Here is a 16865-nt window from a genome sequence, read left to right as displayed (position 1 = left end):
AGATTTTCTCATCAATCTGCCTTGTATTCTTCACTACAATGTTTGTCATTGAGCTTTCAAATTCAAATTCAATGAATTTTTTAAATAGAAAAATAAAGTAGCTCTGTTACTTCCTAATGAAGATGTCACTCAGGATAAGAGGACATGGAATTTATGACTCCAGTTTGATGACCTTGAGGACCTCCCGTCTCTAGACCTGGCTCTCAAACCACTGAGCTGCCCAGCTCCCCCCTCTAGTATATTTTAAAACATTTTCCCCTTCAAATTCCTTTATGGCATGGATCCATTCATGTAAACAATTTCAATCTGGCTCTGGGTTTGCTCACACTGCTCAAGGTATTCATTTTTCCAGTGTAGGGATCAGCAGGGGCTCTGAACTGTGCTAATCAAATCTCACATCTGTCACAGCTTTATCATCACAGTCTCCAAAATGTTAATTCACTCTATGGAGATTGACATGAAGACACAACATGCCTTCCAGGTTAGCAGTTGGAGGATGCTCACCTTCATCGTTTCTTTGTTTCTCCATCGCCTCCAAACTCCCCAAATGGAATGTTGCTTGAAGGGATGACCACCAGCAGCACCAGCATCATCCTGAAACATTTGCAAATTTCCCAGAGTTGTGCCTGAAGAGTACAGGAACTCCTTCTTACACTGTCTCACAACCCAACGGATACGTGCACTGGCTTGGCCACACTCAAACACTACCCACAATACTCCATCATCCACAACTTGGGATGGACCAGCTTCTAGTCCTGCCTATGCCACTAGTTGTCAACATTAGGGGAAAGCCTTGCTGTCCTCTTGTTAAGGGTGGAGGAGGCAGATTATAAGTCACGACTATGGGCAGTTGTGAGGCCTCTTTGCCATAGTATGTAGCTGTTTGCCTTTTGAGTCCAGCATCCCCAATCCAATATGTGCTACTATTCATTTAGAGTCAAACCAACCTTTTAAGCACCTACTATGTTCCAGGCATGGTGCTAAAACTGGAGAAAAAAAGGGCAAAAAAATAACAAAAATCCCCACAATGCTTTCAAGGAGCTAACAATCTAAAGAGAGAAACACCCAGAAAGAACTATGTACAAACAGATATAGGCAGGATAAATTGGAGCTAATCACCAGAGGAATGGCATTAGCACAAGGAGACTTGGGTAAGGCTTCTTTTAGACAGTGAGATTTGAGCTGAGCCTGGAAAAAGGCAATGAAGCCAGGAGGTGGAGAAAGTAGAGGGAGAGAGCTCCCAGGGGAGCTGCCAAGATCCCCAACTGAAATCGCAGAAAAGGAGCCAAGAAAAACCTAGCCTCGGGAGACACCACTGGTGGCCAAGACCTGGGGAAGTCCAGCAATGGAGACTGAGGAGATTCTGGATCTCCAGTTGAACGTTTTACAGCAGTGTGGCTGATGAATGTGCTGCAGCTTCTTGGAGTCCTAGGTTAGAGCTGGGTGACAGGTAGCCACTGAGTAGCCCTGAAGAGCATTCATTAGGATCTCACACCAGAGATGCTAGACCTCGCTGAGTACCCCACAGCCCTCCTTCTCCTACACAGCACTTGAATTGAGCAATGAGATGGTACAGTGAATAGAATGCTAGTCTGAGAGTCAAAACCAGCTAGATTTAGATCCTGCCTCAGAAACTTACTAGCTCTGGGATGCGTCCCCCCAGCAAATCACTTTCATGCTGGCTGCCTCAGTTTCCCCATCTCTAAAATGAGGATAATAATCCCTTGGAGGTAGACACTTTCCTCCCCAAGTTGTTGTGAGAATCAGATGAAATGATATTAGTAAAGTACTAGACATACTCTAAAACACCTTATAAATATTAGTTTGTACTTTTTATATGATGCCAAAGTTTAGATGATAAAAGTGACCTTTGGATTACATTCAGTCCTCTCTCCCCTTTGTATGTCCACAAGGGCAGTGTGCTGCATACAACAGGTGCTTAATAAATGTGTGTTGGATTGTATCTCAAGCCGGAGAGGCAGTGTTCGTGATAGATAATGTTCTGGTGCCTGCCATTCTTTCTTCAGGTCTCATGACTGGAATGCCCTCCCTTCCTATCTCCATATCTTACAGCCCTTTAAAGCTCAGCTCAGGCATCTATTCCATGTTAGTCAATCAATAAATAAACATTCATTAAATGCCTACTATATGCCAAGCACTAAACTGGTGCTACAAAGAAAGACCAATGACCTCGTATTGCTATCAGAAAGCTCTGAGTCTAATGGGGGAAACAACATTCCAACAACTATGTACCAATGAGCCAGAGACAGGAGAAGCAGGAGATAGTCTGCAGAGGGACGGTGGCTCCAGAAGGCTTTCTAGAGAAGGTGGGATTTCAGCTGGGATCACCCCCTCCTTGCCCACCACCAAAAAAAGTCCTTGTATTTTTTCTGAATATATTATGTATTTCCACGTAGGTGGCTATGTTGTTACCCAAGCTCCTTAATAGCAAGAAAGGTTTCCTTTTTCTTTGTTTTGTGGGTGCCTCATTCACAATAAGGTCAGGTAGGTGACAAAGTAGAGGGCTCAGCCTGGAGTCAGGAAGAGCTGAGTTCAAATCTGCTCTCAGATACTTACTAGCTGTGTGACCCTGGGCAAATCACTTAACCATGTTTATCTCAATTTCTTCATCTGAAAATGAGCTGGAGAAGGAAATGGCCAACCACTCCTGGACCTTCACCAAGAAAACTCCCAATAGGGTCACGAACAGACAGAGGGAACTGAAACTATTAAACAGCAACAAAGCTCATGATAGAGTCTTGATAAATATTTGTGGATTGATGGATTGAGTTGGAGAAATAGGATTAAAATCCTGGCTCTAACACCTAAATAGCCATATGACTCCAAGTTAGCCTCTTAATGTCTCTCAGACAATTGGCTAAGATTTGTCTAGTTAGTGGTAGGTGGTTGTGACTGACCTTGGGGAAGGAACTGCCTCCAACAGAATCAGAGCCTCTCTTTGTGCTCAGCACTCCCAGTGTGAGGATTGCTTCCTTATTCACAGAATGTTGAAAGGATCAGAGGCTAACCTCGAGCCCATGAACTGGATCCTCCAAGGTAGGAGGAAAGAGGAAAGATGGAAGGATGCCCAGAAATCTCTTAGGCTGTGAAGGTGAAACTGACCTGGGTTCTGCACCAATGGAAAGAGGAACCACAGTGAAGATATCTCACAGTCATCCACGTGAACAATGTATTCAAAATTCTGAATGACTAGAACCTGAATTAACGTGGCTTCTTTGTTATTAGAAAGGAAGTTACAGATGCTCCTCTGGTCTGCAAGGGGAATGGCACGGCTGCTTTTTAGTTGAGTAGCTTCCTCCCATGGATCTTCAATATTTATAATTTTCTAAATGGAAATAAAAATTATTTGATCATAATTTTAAATACCTAATATTATAAATCAAAGTGCTGATATTTAAAATAACCAACCAAGGAGGACTATAATCCATACCTTCTCATACACATACCCCTGCCCCAAGATGTCAGTGTTACTACACTTACCCCCAAGAAAACATTTTAAAATTGTCTCTTTAAACCAGCCAGAAGATTGGAGGCAGGTGGGGATGGCTCACTTGCCTTCTGCTAGACCCACAGGGAAATTTCCTAAATCCCTTCCCTTCCCTTCCATCCCTATTAATCTTGGCAGTGATGGTAATAACAGAATCAATGAAAGAGTTGTCTCCCCCGGGGCGATAGCGACAGAACAGGGAACTCTGCCAGCCTGGCCTGATGTGAAATAGCAGAAAAAGGTCACATCTGGGTTAGTTGTCTGTCCAATCAATACCACAACCAACTATATCCACAGTCAGATAGAGGCAGCAACTCAACACCCAGAAAGTAAGAAAAATAGGAAGCTGATCCCAGAGAGGGAAGTTAGAGCGTTAATCAGAAAGATCAAGAATAGCATTCTTCTCCCAGACTTAGTAGACTCCAGAAAAATGAGTAATAATTAAAATAACAATAATGATGGTGATGGTTGTGATTGTTGTTTTTGAGGGAAAAGCTCTAATAAAACTCAAGGCTTTTGGATACCAAATCCTGAACTCTATCCATTAGCGTACATCATCTTTCATAGAAACTTCAGCTTTCAGAGTGGGAGAGACCTTAGATACTATCTGGACCAATCTCCTCATTAAGCACAAGAGGAAACAAAGATGTAGGGGAATCAAGTGACTTGTCTAAGGTCATTCAGAAGCACTCTTTCTCTTGTGATCACAAGTGAACATTAAGAAGATAGATAAATGAGGCACAAAGCAGTGTTTTCTCTCAGGAATGCATTTAGGTCACAAAGAAACCAACCTATAACCTTGGTTTTCTTATATTAAGACACTAATACAGATAATACAACTATAACAAAAGTAGAGTCTCAGGTTCAAGAAGCACAGATTAACATAACTAACAAGGGGTGGTACAATGGAAAGAATGTTGGGCTTAAGAATACAAGGGTAACACTTTGTTTAAAAACTGTACCTAGGGGGGCAGCTGGGTGGCTCAGTGAATTGAGAGTCAGGCCTAGAGATGGGAGTTCCTGGGTTCAAATGTGGCCTCAGCCACTTCCCAGCTGTGTGACCCTGGGCAAGTCACTTGACCACCATTGCCTAGCCCTTACCACTCTTCTGCCTTAGAGTCAGTACACAGTATTGACTCCAAGACAGAAGGTAAGGGTTTAAAAAAAACTATATCTAGCTCATAAAAAAGAAAAGAAAATAGAAGAAAAGAAAAGAAAAGGAAAGGAAAGGAAAGGAAAGGAAAGAAAAGAAAAGAAAAGAAAAGAAAAGAAAAGAAAAGAAAAGAAAAGAAAAGAAAAGAAAAGAAAAGAAAAGAAAAGAAAAGAAAAGAAAAGGAAAGGAAAGGAAAGGAAAGGAAAGGAAAGGAAAGGAAAGGAAAGGAAAGGAAAGGAAAAGAAAGGAAAGGAAAGGAAAGGAAAGGAAAGGAAAGGAAAGGAAAGGAAAGGAAAGAAAAGGAAAGAAAAGAAAAGAAAGCAAGGGTAGAAGCTTGAATTGTGGCGTTGAGTACAGCATGGTAGATATTGTGATAGGCTTGGAATAAGGATCACATCATGTAGTCATGGCTGGGTAATCCTGCATAGCCCAGTCTGTTAGTTAATGTCATTTACTTATAAATGTTATATGGCAGCCCTAGGGATGGGAGCTCCTGGGTTCCATTCTAGTCTTAGACACTTCCTATCTGTGTGACCTTGGGCAAGTCACTTAACCCTCATTGTCTGGCCCTTACTGCTCTTCTGCCCTGGAAACAATGCACAGTATTGACTCTAAGATGAGAGGTAAGGGTTAAAAAAGTAATGTTATATGGGTTACAAGTAAAGAGAAGAAAAATCGGCAAACTCATGAATTTCGTTTGTATTGACTTTCAACTTCCACTGCTAATAGTTTGATAAAGGAAAGATTCTTCCAGGTGAATGAGAGGGTGCTTGAATGCCTATGGAAATTCATACCAGAGACGAATCCTATCTAGCAATTTCATGTTTCCTCTTGTGAAGAATTATTGTCATCAAGGCAGAAACTTTTACATAAGAGAATTGTCCTTGGGGAAAGTATGTTTAGCAGAAGCACAACATCATTATTGACCTCTTGCGTTTCCCTTCCCACAGATCTTAGAGTATGGTCTTTAGTCATGAGCTATAGCCAAAGATTTGTGCAGACCCAGTTTTCTAAGGAAGCGAAGTTAGGAGCCATTTATCCTATAAACAAAGATGATTTCTTCCCTGCCTTTCCCACCATGGAAGAAACAACTGCTAAAAGGGAACAGTATAAAAACCCCCAACATTTCCACTTAGGAATGAAAATAAATTCTGTCATCCGGAGCCCTGCCTTGCAGGCAGCACTACCTTACCCACAACCTTAAGGGCTAAGAGGATCAGTCCTGCCTCAGTCCTAGAACTCTCTTTCCATGTACATGCCCTGGCAGTCCCTTAGGTTGACATTAAGTAGTACTTTCGGGAATGAGATAACAGTATCAACATCAAAAGTAACTCCCATCTGGAGCATTGTTCTGGGTTCTGGGTACCACTTTTTAGGGAAGATGCAGACAAGCTGGAGAGCATCCAGAGAAGAACAATCAGAATGGAGGAAGGGTCTCAATTCCATTCTATGTGAGGTCTAACTGAAGGAACTGAAAGGACAGAGAATAAAGGAAGGGAGAGGAATGATGGTATTCAAGTATCTGAAGGGCTTTAACCTGACTGGAGAAGTAGACTGCAACTTGTTTTCTTTATTTCATCCTTCAACTGAAACTGCTTTATCCAAAGTTACCAATGATGTCTTAGTTACTAAGCTGAATAACACTTTCTAAGTTCTCATCCTTCTTGACTTCTCTGTAGCCTCTGACACTGTTGGCCAGCCTCTCCTCCTCCTTCCCTGGGATTTTGTGAAATTGGTTCTCTCCTGGTTCTACTCCTATCTGTCTGTAAGGACGCCATTGTTATTGGATGGAAGTGTACATGAGATTAAGAACACTGGAAAACTGGAAATGGGCCAGGTTATGAAGTGCTTCAAAAGCCGAAAGTATTTTTTATTTGATCCTGGAAACCACAGAGAGCCACAGGAGTTGATTGAATAGAGGGATGATAAGACTTGCACTTCAAGGAGATCAATTTGACAACTTAGAGGCTAAAATTCCCAGTTACTTCACCTCAAATGCTGTCTTAGAGCTTTTATAAATATTATAAAATATAAACTTTTCTATTGCTTTTTTTTTTGAAACTCCAATCCTCTGTCTTAGAATTAGAACTATTGGTTCAAAGGCAGAAGAGTGGTAAGGGCTAACCAAAGGGAGTTAAGTGACTTGCCCAGGGTCACACAGCTAGGAAGTATCTGAGGCTAGATTTGAACTTAAGTCCTCTCAACTGCACATCTGGCTCTTTATCCACTGTGCTCCCCCTCTCAATTGCTACTTTTTACAAATTCTATCAAGAGTAGATTTCATTAACACATCCATTTCTGCCTCTATTGATGTTCTCATAATAATAATTATAATCATATTTATATGCACCTACTATGTGTCAGGCTCTGTGCTTAACAAATATTCTCTCATTTGATCCTCACAATAATTCTGGAACATAGGTGCATTTTACAGGTGAGAAAACTGAGGCAAACAGATTTAAGTGACTTTCCCAGGGTCACACAGCTAGTAAATGCCTGAGTTCAAATTCAAATTCAAGCCTTCCTGAATCTAGGAATAATGCTCAAAATGCTCAATCCATTGCACCACATATCATTGGATCTCAGAGTTAGAAAGGACCTCAAAGCCTGTCTTGTCCAATCTATATATACTTCAACCCAAATCCCCTTTATAGCATAATCAAGACGTGGATATTTAACCTTTGTTAAAATATCTCTAGGTATGGATAGTTTACTGTCTCCTGAGGTAGGGCATTCTTTTTCTAATTGATTAGCTAAGATCTTTTAAGGTTTTCTTATATCAAGCCTAAAACTTCCTCTTGGCCACTCATCACTACAAGTTTTAACCTCTAGGTATAATCTTGCTTCCACGTGATAGATTCATCAAAAAGCAAACTATTGTGTTCCCCCTAAGTCACCTGGGTCATTTTAATTTTATTTATTTTTGGTTTTTTGTTTGTTTTTTTTTTCTGGGTCATTTTTAAGGCAGCTCTATGCTTGCTTTTGGACTATCATGTCAAACTAAATTTACAGAGCATCAAAACTCCCAAATCTTTGGGGCGAACTATCAGTCTAGCCAGAGCATGCTCATCTACACATGTGAAGTTGAATTTTTGAACCTATATTGTACTTTACATTTGTATCTTTCAAATTTTGTCTTATTGACTTAGTCCCATCACTTCTCCAGTCTATTGAAATTATTTTGGATACTGATTCTGTCTAATAGCATGTTGGTTTAGCCTTCCAGCTTTGTGTTAGCTGCCAATTCAAAAAGCATGCCACCTATGCTTTCATCACAATCATTGCTAATAGACTGGGTTAAGGACAAAATTGACATTAACCTGTTTGGAGGAAATTCAGATGAAGTCAACTCCTTTCCAATGTCGTGGTACCTCTCTCAGTCTCCATAATATTTCAAAGATCTCAAATACTTCTCACACCTCCCCATTCAATCATAATAGCGACAGGGTTACTAAATTCAAACTCCCTTCTGACTTTCTTGATATCAGTACCCCTTGTGCCCCTTGTGCCAACGGCCTTCACTTCTCCACATTCTCAACCTCTCACTAACTTATTTTTTATATTTTGTCTTTACCATTAGACTAAATGTCCTTGAGGGGAGGCACTCTTAGCTTGCATTTGTATCCCCAGTGCTGACATATAGTGAATAGTTAATAAATGCTTATTTTCTTGCTTTGTCTTGCCTTGCCTTACATTGATTCACTACCTTTTCTCAACATAACTTTTAAAAAAATCCTCACCTTCCATCTTAGAATCAATACTGTACATTGGTTCCAAGGCAGAAAAGCAGTAAGGGCTAGGCAATGGAGGTTAAATGACTTGCCCAGGGTCACACAGCTAGGGAGATTTGAGGTAAAATTTGAACCCAGGACCTCCTGTCTCTAGGCCTGACTCTCAATCCACTGAACAACCCAGTCCTAGCCCCCAACACAACTTTAAAAAATCTCTTTCATTGTCTTTAGAATTCTTAGGTCATGAAATTTTATCTCAGCTTTGAAATTTAATTTTCCTGTCACTCCTCTTAAAGGACCAGGCCATGTTTTTGTATTCATTTCTTGCCAATTGCTCTTCTTTCCATGTACTTTACATGCTTCATGACTATTAACTCATCAGTGTGGATATATACTTTCCATTGGTGAAGATACCAATCCATCCATGCCAATTCTTATCCAAGTATTTCCATAAATTCTATGTGCTCAATTCTCCTAATGTGCTAAAAACCAGATAGATCTTTTTTTTAATAAAGAATTTTGTAGCTACCAATGTCATGTGCAGGCTGTCCAACTTTGCTCCTGCCTCATAATGGGCTCACCTCATTTTCTGATCAAACATTTCATTTACAACATCCCTTATGCCTCTTCTAGCTTCACTCATCTTTATTGATTATACTCTGTAGCTTTCTTAAATTCACTATGGGTCTCTCCATGGTCCTTTGGGTGACCTGCAAATTTGACTAATTGGAGATTTGCTGTTCAAAGATTCATGAGTATATAACATTTGGAAGATTATTCCTGTTAAAAAGATGGACTCTGGGGAGCAGTTTAAAGTTCTCTAAAATTCTGTTCAATTTTCCAAACACGTTCTGGTTTCCTTTCTTTTGTTTTATTCAACTTGGGGCCTGAAACATTGCCCATCTTTTGTGCTTATCCCAAAATTATGTACTGGTGTGTGAATTCAATGGATGGGTCAGTCATTACATACTGTAGTCTAGATAAGAAGTATTTTGCATATATTTAGCTTGTCTTGTATAGATTAATAGCCTGGTGTCTTTTGAACAATCAGTAGCTTCACTGAGAAGCCCCAAAATGTTGAGGATTCCAATGTACATAAGATTACCTGGGGGGACCTCACCAACGAAAGAGAATCCCACTTCCATTAGGACCTTTGAAAAGTATCCTTTCTGATAATTGGGAATACCTTTGGCAAACATCTACCTCCCTCTTTTATATCTTGCCTTATGTTGACAAACAGGAACACTGAATAGAGTTAGCTCTGTGGTTACCTTTATTAAGCATGTTCATGCAAGACTACTTGTGGAAAAATTTTCAAATCTATACATTATTCTAATGAGTCAAATGCTTTTTTTTAAACCCTTACTTTCCTTCTTGGAGTTAATACTGTGTATTGGCTCCAAGGCAGAAGAGTGGTAAGGGCTAGGCAATGGGGGTCCAGTGACTTGCCCAGGGTCACACAGCTGGGTCAAATGCGTTTTTTAAGTAATCAACTTGTGACAAATAGCAACATCTTATATTCTCTGAATTTTTCAGTGAAATGTGTCTAGAAACATATGGTCTAACAAAGAGAATCACTTTCAATATCTATATCTTTACACATATAGACACATCTATCTAAATTTATCTATCCATTTATCCATCTATCTATCTGTCTATCACTGTCTATCTCTGCCTATCTATCCATCTATTCATCCATCCATCCATCTATCCATCTATCTATCACTGTCAATCTGTCTTTCTGCCCATCCATCCATCCATCCATGTATTCATCTACCTATCTATCATCTATACATCTATCTATCTAGTTAGCTATATATATATATATGTATCTATCTACCTATGTATCTATGTATCTATCTATCTATCTATCTATCCATCCATCCATCTATCTATCTATCTATCTATCTATCTATCTATCTATCTATCATCTATCCATCCATCCATCCATCCATCTAGCAATCAATCAATCTACCTATCCATCTATCTGTCTATCTATCCATCCATCCATCCATCAATCCATCTATCTATCTATCTATCTATCTATCTATCTATCTATCTATCTATCATCTATCCATCCATCCATCCATCCATCCATCTAGCAATCAATCAATCTACCTATCCATCTATCTATCTATCTATCCATCCATCCATCCATCTATCTATCTATCTATCTATCTATCTATCTATCTATCTATCTATCTATCTATCTATCTATCCATCCATCCATCTATCTATCTATCTATCTATCTATCCATCCATCCATCTATCTATCTATCTATCTATCTATCTATCTATCTATCTATCTGTATCAAGGAAACCCTCAATATGAAGCTAGACTATTCTTACAAATTTTTTGTAAGACTAAGAAAATAAGCATATGGTACAGTCATTACTGATGTTCTTTTATCACTTTTGAGGGTATTAATATCATCTGTAATTTTCTCCCATCATTTTGATACTTTCCATATATGTGTGTATGTATATGTGTATGTGTGTATATGCAATCCCTCAAAAAAGAAGGAGAGGCATTTGGGCAGCTCAGTGGATGGAGAGCCAGGCCTAGAGAGAGGAGGCCTTGGGTTCAAATCTGGCCACAGACACGTTCAAGCTGTGTGACCCTGGGCAAGTCACTTACCCCCATTGCCTAGCCCTTGCCACTTTTCTGCCTTGGAACCAGTACACAGTATTGATTCTAAAACAGAAGGGAAGGGTTTTAAGAGAAAAAAGAAGGATAAATCTCCGATGAGTGTATGGAGTATTTGTGGACAAACCTGTGGTGATGCATGTATAGAAACCATCTGGTTTCATGGAAACTTGTGCAGAGAAGTCCTTGTTTCTGGCAACATGTTACTGTACTGCCAGGCTGATACTGTGGAATGATGAAAGTTCTTTTAATTGTTTGTTGAACTGCAAAAACTAATGACTTAAAGGTTACTAAGCCAGAACTCAGTGACTATTCACCAGAAGTAAGCCTCCTTGGGAAAGCGCTTTGTGGCTCCAAAAAAGGCAATACTACTCCAAACCAGTCAATAGTGGAACATGACGCCTCCTAGTGGAAAAAAGAACTGTGGAGTCAAGAAAGGTGGCACCTGGGATCCTGACAGAGCAACTCACCCACCTGAGAGGAATTCCATGAGGATTCTATCAAGTAGGAAAACACTCCCAATAACCAAGACAAGTGAGGTACCCCTATGCCACATGTGTTCCTCATTCCCTTTAAGCTTTAAGTTTGAGACCTTTCTTCCTGGGAACATTTAAGGTTTTTGTAGGAGGATATTGCACCAACTTGGCAAGATAAGGGTAATGCTTGGGCCAATTATTACTGCTATATCTTCTCGGCAAACACCCTTTCTAAAAGCTAATGAAATCTAGCTTCAAAGTCAAGTATCAAGCAAAGTCCTCAGTTGATAGCATTGGGGAGAGGGTTTAGAGGAGGTTGGAAGGAAAAAAGAGGTTTAGAACAATCTCTGTAGTGCGTATGATAAAGAATAAAATAAGGAGGAATAAAAGGATAGCCTTGCTGGGGCCCAGTAGAGAGCAGATACCATAAATAAATAGTGGCCTTTGTCCCTATCATGCACTTCTTCCAGTGCCATTTTATACACAGTGCTGTTTCTTATCTGATGACCCCAAGTGTGAATGCTCTCCCATTTCTGAAATTATCTTGTTTTTACAGATCTGTGAATATATTTCCTCTTTCGACTACAGAGTACTGTCCTTAAGAACAGGGACTGTTATACTTTTAATTTTTATTTTTGCCTTTCTATTCTTATACCTAGGAAGTGTATGCATACTAAATGCCTAATAGCTATTTCTTGGATTGAATTCCAATGTAAAGGAAATGAGGCCTAAAGAGGGAAAACAACTTAGCCAAGGTCACACCGGTAATAAGGAGTCCCATAGGATCACAGATCCAAGACTGAAAAGGACCTCAAAGAACCTAGGAGCAAAGATTTAGAGGAAAAGATGTTTGATATCAAGCCTTTCGTTTTATAGTTGAGGAAATTTAGGACACAAGAACTTAAGCAACTTTCCCAATATCACAAAGGTAGGATTTGAATCCGGGTCCTCTGACACCAAATAGAGTGCTTTCCCTATCACAGCATGAGAGCATCTAGTTTAATACCCACAACTGCAGATTTTAAAAACCTGAGGTTAAGAAATGTTAAGTAACTTGCTCAAGGTTACACAAGTAGATAAATAGGAGAGTGGGGGAAGCGATGAGAATGGATAGATACATATATACATAAATAAATAGATTCATAGAGATATTAGAGAGATAGATACATACAGAAGTACATAAATACATAGATTCACAGACAGATAGATACATATATGTACATACATAAACACATAGATACATAGAGATAGACACATATATACATAAGTACTTAGATATGTAGATTCATAGATATAAATAGATTCAGATAGATAGATAAAATGATAGTTGGAGAGATATAATGATAGACAGATAAGTTGATAGACAGACAGACAGACAGACAGACAGACAGACAGATAGATAGATAGATAGATAGATAGATAGATAGATAGAGGGATAGATAGATAGATAGATAGACAGACAGACAGACAGACAGACAGACAGACAGACAGATAGATAGATAGATAGATAGATAGATAGATAGATAGATAGATAGATAGATAGAGGGATAGATGGATGGATGGATGGATAGATAGATAGATAGATAGATAGATAGATAGATAGATAGATAGATAGATAGATTGTTAGATATACAGATAGATAGATAGATAGATAGATAGATAGATAGATAGATAGATAGATAGATAGATAGATAGATAGATAGAAAGATAGATAGAAAGATACATGGATAGAAAGACAGAGCAAGCATTTTTAACCCCTTACTATGTACCAGGTCCTGTTCTAAGAGCTAAAGATACAAATACAAGCAAAACAAAATCCCACAGTCTGTTATCTCAAAGAGCTTATATTCTAAAGTCAACATATTAAAAAAGGGAGCAGGAAAGTGAAGGGATTGAGAGGTGTTACTTGCATAGAAGGGAAAGCCCAGAGAGACAGGAGTGGAATAAGGAGAGAAGTAAACAAGGATATCCCCAGTTCTTCATGAAATGGGGCTATGGCCAGGACCTTCCAATCAGAGGAGGGACTAGAAGGACAGAAGCATCTTCAGGGTGAGAAGGAAGTTAGTTATGAAGTAGAGAAGGATAGGAAATGAAAAAGTCAGGTCTTGTGATTCCAAGTTAAGCATATTCCATGGCACCATGTTAGTCTAGTGCATCTCACTGCCAATTATAGATATCTTCTATGAAGCAATTACTCCAGGGTTTATTTAGTCTCTATAGGTCTTGCATTAATAGAAGGAGAAATTTCAGCCACTGATAATCATTTTTCCAAAATTTGCCCTCTTATTTATGGGTGGCAACATAGTATGCTTTTCATGCTGAGATCTGACTACAGTAATATCAAGGAGTATTAGTTCTGGTCACTGTACATTCAAGAGGGTCATTTCCATTAGGATTGCTTAAATATGGCATAGTACAAAAATAAATAAAAACTGAAAAGGAAGAAACTATTGCAGAATACAGAGGTTGGAGTCAAATTGTATAAGACTCTGAATACTAGGTCAAGTAATTTGAACTTTAATCTATAGGCAGCAGAGAAGCTATCTCCAAAGTACATATCCCTAGAGAAATGGGAAGACTGTCATTTCATGGATGACATCATGAGTGAGATTTTAGACAAGTTGAGCTTGATATGTTGATGGTATAGATAGTAGTGTGGAACAGTCTAGTGTGAAGTTGGGAAATAAAGAATGACTCATGAACTCAGATTTTGATCTAGAAGAGAATTCAGCTTTTCTTCCTTCCTTCCTTCCTTCCTTCCTTCCTTCCTTCCTTCCTTCCTTCCTTCCTTCCTTCCATCCTTCCTTCCTTCCTTCCTTCCTTCCTTCCTTCCTTCCTTCCTTCCTTCCTTCCTTCCTTCCTTCCTTCCTTCCTTCCTTCCTTCCTTCCTTCCTTTCTTCCCTGCCAGCCACCAATCTGGAGGGTGATCCCACCCTGCAAAGGCTAATGGCACTCCCTCCACACCCCTGGCTCTCACCATCAACATGTGAGTGGTGGCCAAACAGTCAGCCCCACTCCCAGCACTATGGTAACCACATGGTGCACCATTGTTATACAAATATAAGCAGCCTAAAAGGCATAGAAGTTGCATTTCTGTAACAGAGACAAGCAGAGGCTTCATGGGACGGAATTTGAATGAGACTCTATAAGGACAGCCCCCCCCCAGTTGTAATAAGAAGCTGTTCCTCCCCCCCAGCCTTCCCCCTTCTTAACCCTACTTATCTTCTCCCACTGAGGGAAGCCTAACAGCCGCTGGGGTCCCTGTGGCAACAGGAGGTGGATTCCTCCCCACCAACCCTCCCACTCCCCATGTGAATCAGCTGGGAGCCCAGCCCCAACTCCCAAAGGGTCATGGTCTCTAAAAGGTTTGCCATCACTGCCCTAGAAGATACCTCCATCCACAAGGGCCCCTCCTCTGATTGTAGAGTTCCAATTAGAATCTCCTTTTTTAAGGAAGTACCCAATTCAGCCCAGCTCACTCGCCCTTTCATACATTTCCCTCAAGTTCCATTCTTGACCATCAGGACTTCTCCACCATGCTCCTGTTAGCATCTGCTCTTCTTACCCTCCCAGCTTTTCAGCTCTGTTTTGGTATCTCTTCCTCCATTGGGAGGCAAACTCCTTGATTGAAGGGACTTCTCTTTGCTTACATTCGTATTCACTAAGTTTATCATAGTTTCTGCCATATGGTAAGTGTTTCGTACATATTTTACCTTTCTATACTGATATCCAATAATGCCACACTGAACTAGAACTTGAAGAGAAGTGAAAGCTGCAGAATTCTCAGGGTGCTGAAAGGTGAATCCATGAGAAAGAAAACAAATGAGATGACAGCCTTGAGAGGCAGACTTAAGAATGTGACTTGAAGAACTGAGAGGATTGATCAGAGAGGTGGAAGGAGAAGCACAGAATGTCAGATCCAGGCAGAGTCCTGGTATTTGGTATAAACTAAGTGCTCTAGACCAGTATAAACAAGCCAAACTCCTAATCTTTCTTAGAGAGTAGACCACTGGTCTTGATAAACCCAAATAAGGAACTACAAATCACCTAGTTTAAGTTAATCTCCACTACTTAAAAATGAAATTCAAAATAATTTCCCTTCTGACATATAACCAGTCATATTATTTTCAACTATAAAGGATGCCCTTTGTGTGCAGCCTTTTATTTCTCACCAAAGAAATTTAAGGAAAGTCCTTCTTTTTAATCAATTGACCAACAGGAATTTATTAATCATCTATTGCCTTTGAGGTACTGTTTGAAGTTCAGGAGTACAAATGATAGAAATGAAAGAGTCCCAGATCTCAAGAAACTCCTAGTCTTCTTTCTTCTAATTTGTTTTTGATGTGACCCTTTGCATCTAAGTCATATATCCATTTGAAGTTTATCTTAATACATAGTATGAGGTGTTGGGTCTAAACATAATTTCTACCAAACTATTTTCTAGTTTTCCAAGAAGATTCTGATGCTCTTTAGTTCAGTATCTGTATTCTTTGGGATTATTAAATACAAGCAATTAAGTTCATCTATTCTATCTGCAGATGAAAATTTGCAACACCTGAGCTACATTCCCAACATCCTTTTAAATTATGTCCTTATTTTATGTAAGGATGCTTAGGAGATAAATTTGGCTGAGACCCAGGCTGCAAAGCTGTATTGGATGGGGTTTTTTAGTTGCTATATGTACATATACATATATATATATAATTGGTTCTGCCTTTAGGGGCAGAAAGGTAGCACTGCAGGTCAGCAGAAAAGGGGGGTGGAAACAAAACAAAACAAAAATTGAATGCTCAATATTAACCTCTAGTGGCAGGGGTGAGGAGGTTTAAATCAAGGATTATGGGCTGGTTTTAAGGGTGAGGATTTTAGCTGGAGTGGGAACTTTTTTTTTTTTTGCTATTTTTTCTGATGATTTTAATTGGCAGTGATTTATATGCTTTATGACTTGACCATGTATCCCTCTATGATTCCTATATGTATCCCTGTATCCTCCTCAAGGAGGAATGTGTTTTTATTTTGTAATAAAAAGTTTTGAGTTCTTTTTGAGAAAAAAAAAATTTTAAGGATAAGAAATTTGCTGCCTCCCAGAATTCAGAGACTAATTTCCTTGTGGAACATGCCATGGAAATTCCCTTGGAGACTGTATGCTGCTCCAGGAGTTCCTGAGCAAAACTTGAATGTGCAGAACTTAACTTTGGGGGGTTGATTGCAGTGGTTTATATATACTTTGTTGTACCAAAGGGGACTGGCCCCTAATTGGTTTTGTTCTTGATTCCCTTTTGTTTCCTTATCCCCAAGTTGTTGAATTTTCCCTGTGTAAAATTGCATGTACCTTAATTATGTTTAAAAT

The 16865-nt window shown here is 39.5% G+C and overlaps 1 long non-coding RNA gene across 2 annotated transcripts in view; it reads right to left on the bottom strand.

The window, feature by feature from the left end:
- Positions 1-230: 230 nt before the first annotated feature.
- Positions 231-16865, bottom strand: part of LOC103094995 (uncharacterized) — a 39272-nt gene continuing 22637 nt past the window's right edge. The window contains exons 3-4 of one of the 2 annotated variants that reach the window (XR_008917287.1): positions 3124-3346; positions 231-594 (exon numbers count right to left, since the gene is read on the bottom strand). This is a non-coding gene — a long non-coding RNA (uncharacterized LOC103094995). Of the gene's footprint in view, positions 595-2909; positions 3347-16865 lie in introns of those variants that run through there. The other variant, XR_008917288.1, reaches the window with a different exon arrangement.

Source organism: Monodelphis domestica, chromosome 3 (genome assembly GCF_027887165.1).
Source record: "Monodelphis domestica isolate mMonDom1 chromosome 3, mMonDom1.pri, whole genome shotgun sequence".
NCBI lineage: Eukaryota > Metazoa > Chordata > Mammalia > Didelphimorphia > Didelphidae > Monodelphis > Monodelphis domestica.
This window is presented reverse-complemented; position numbering and strand designations above follow the sequence as displayed.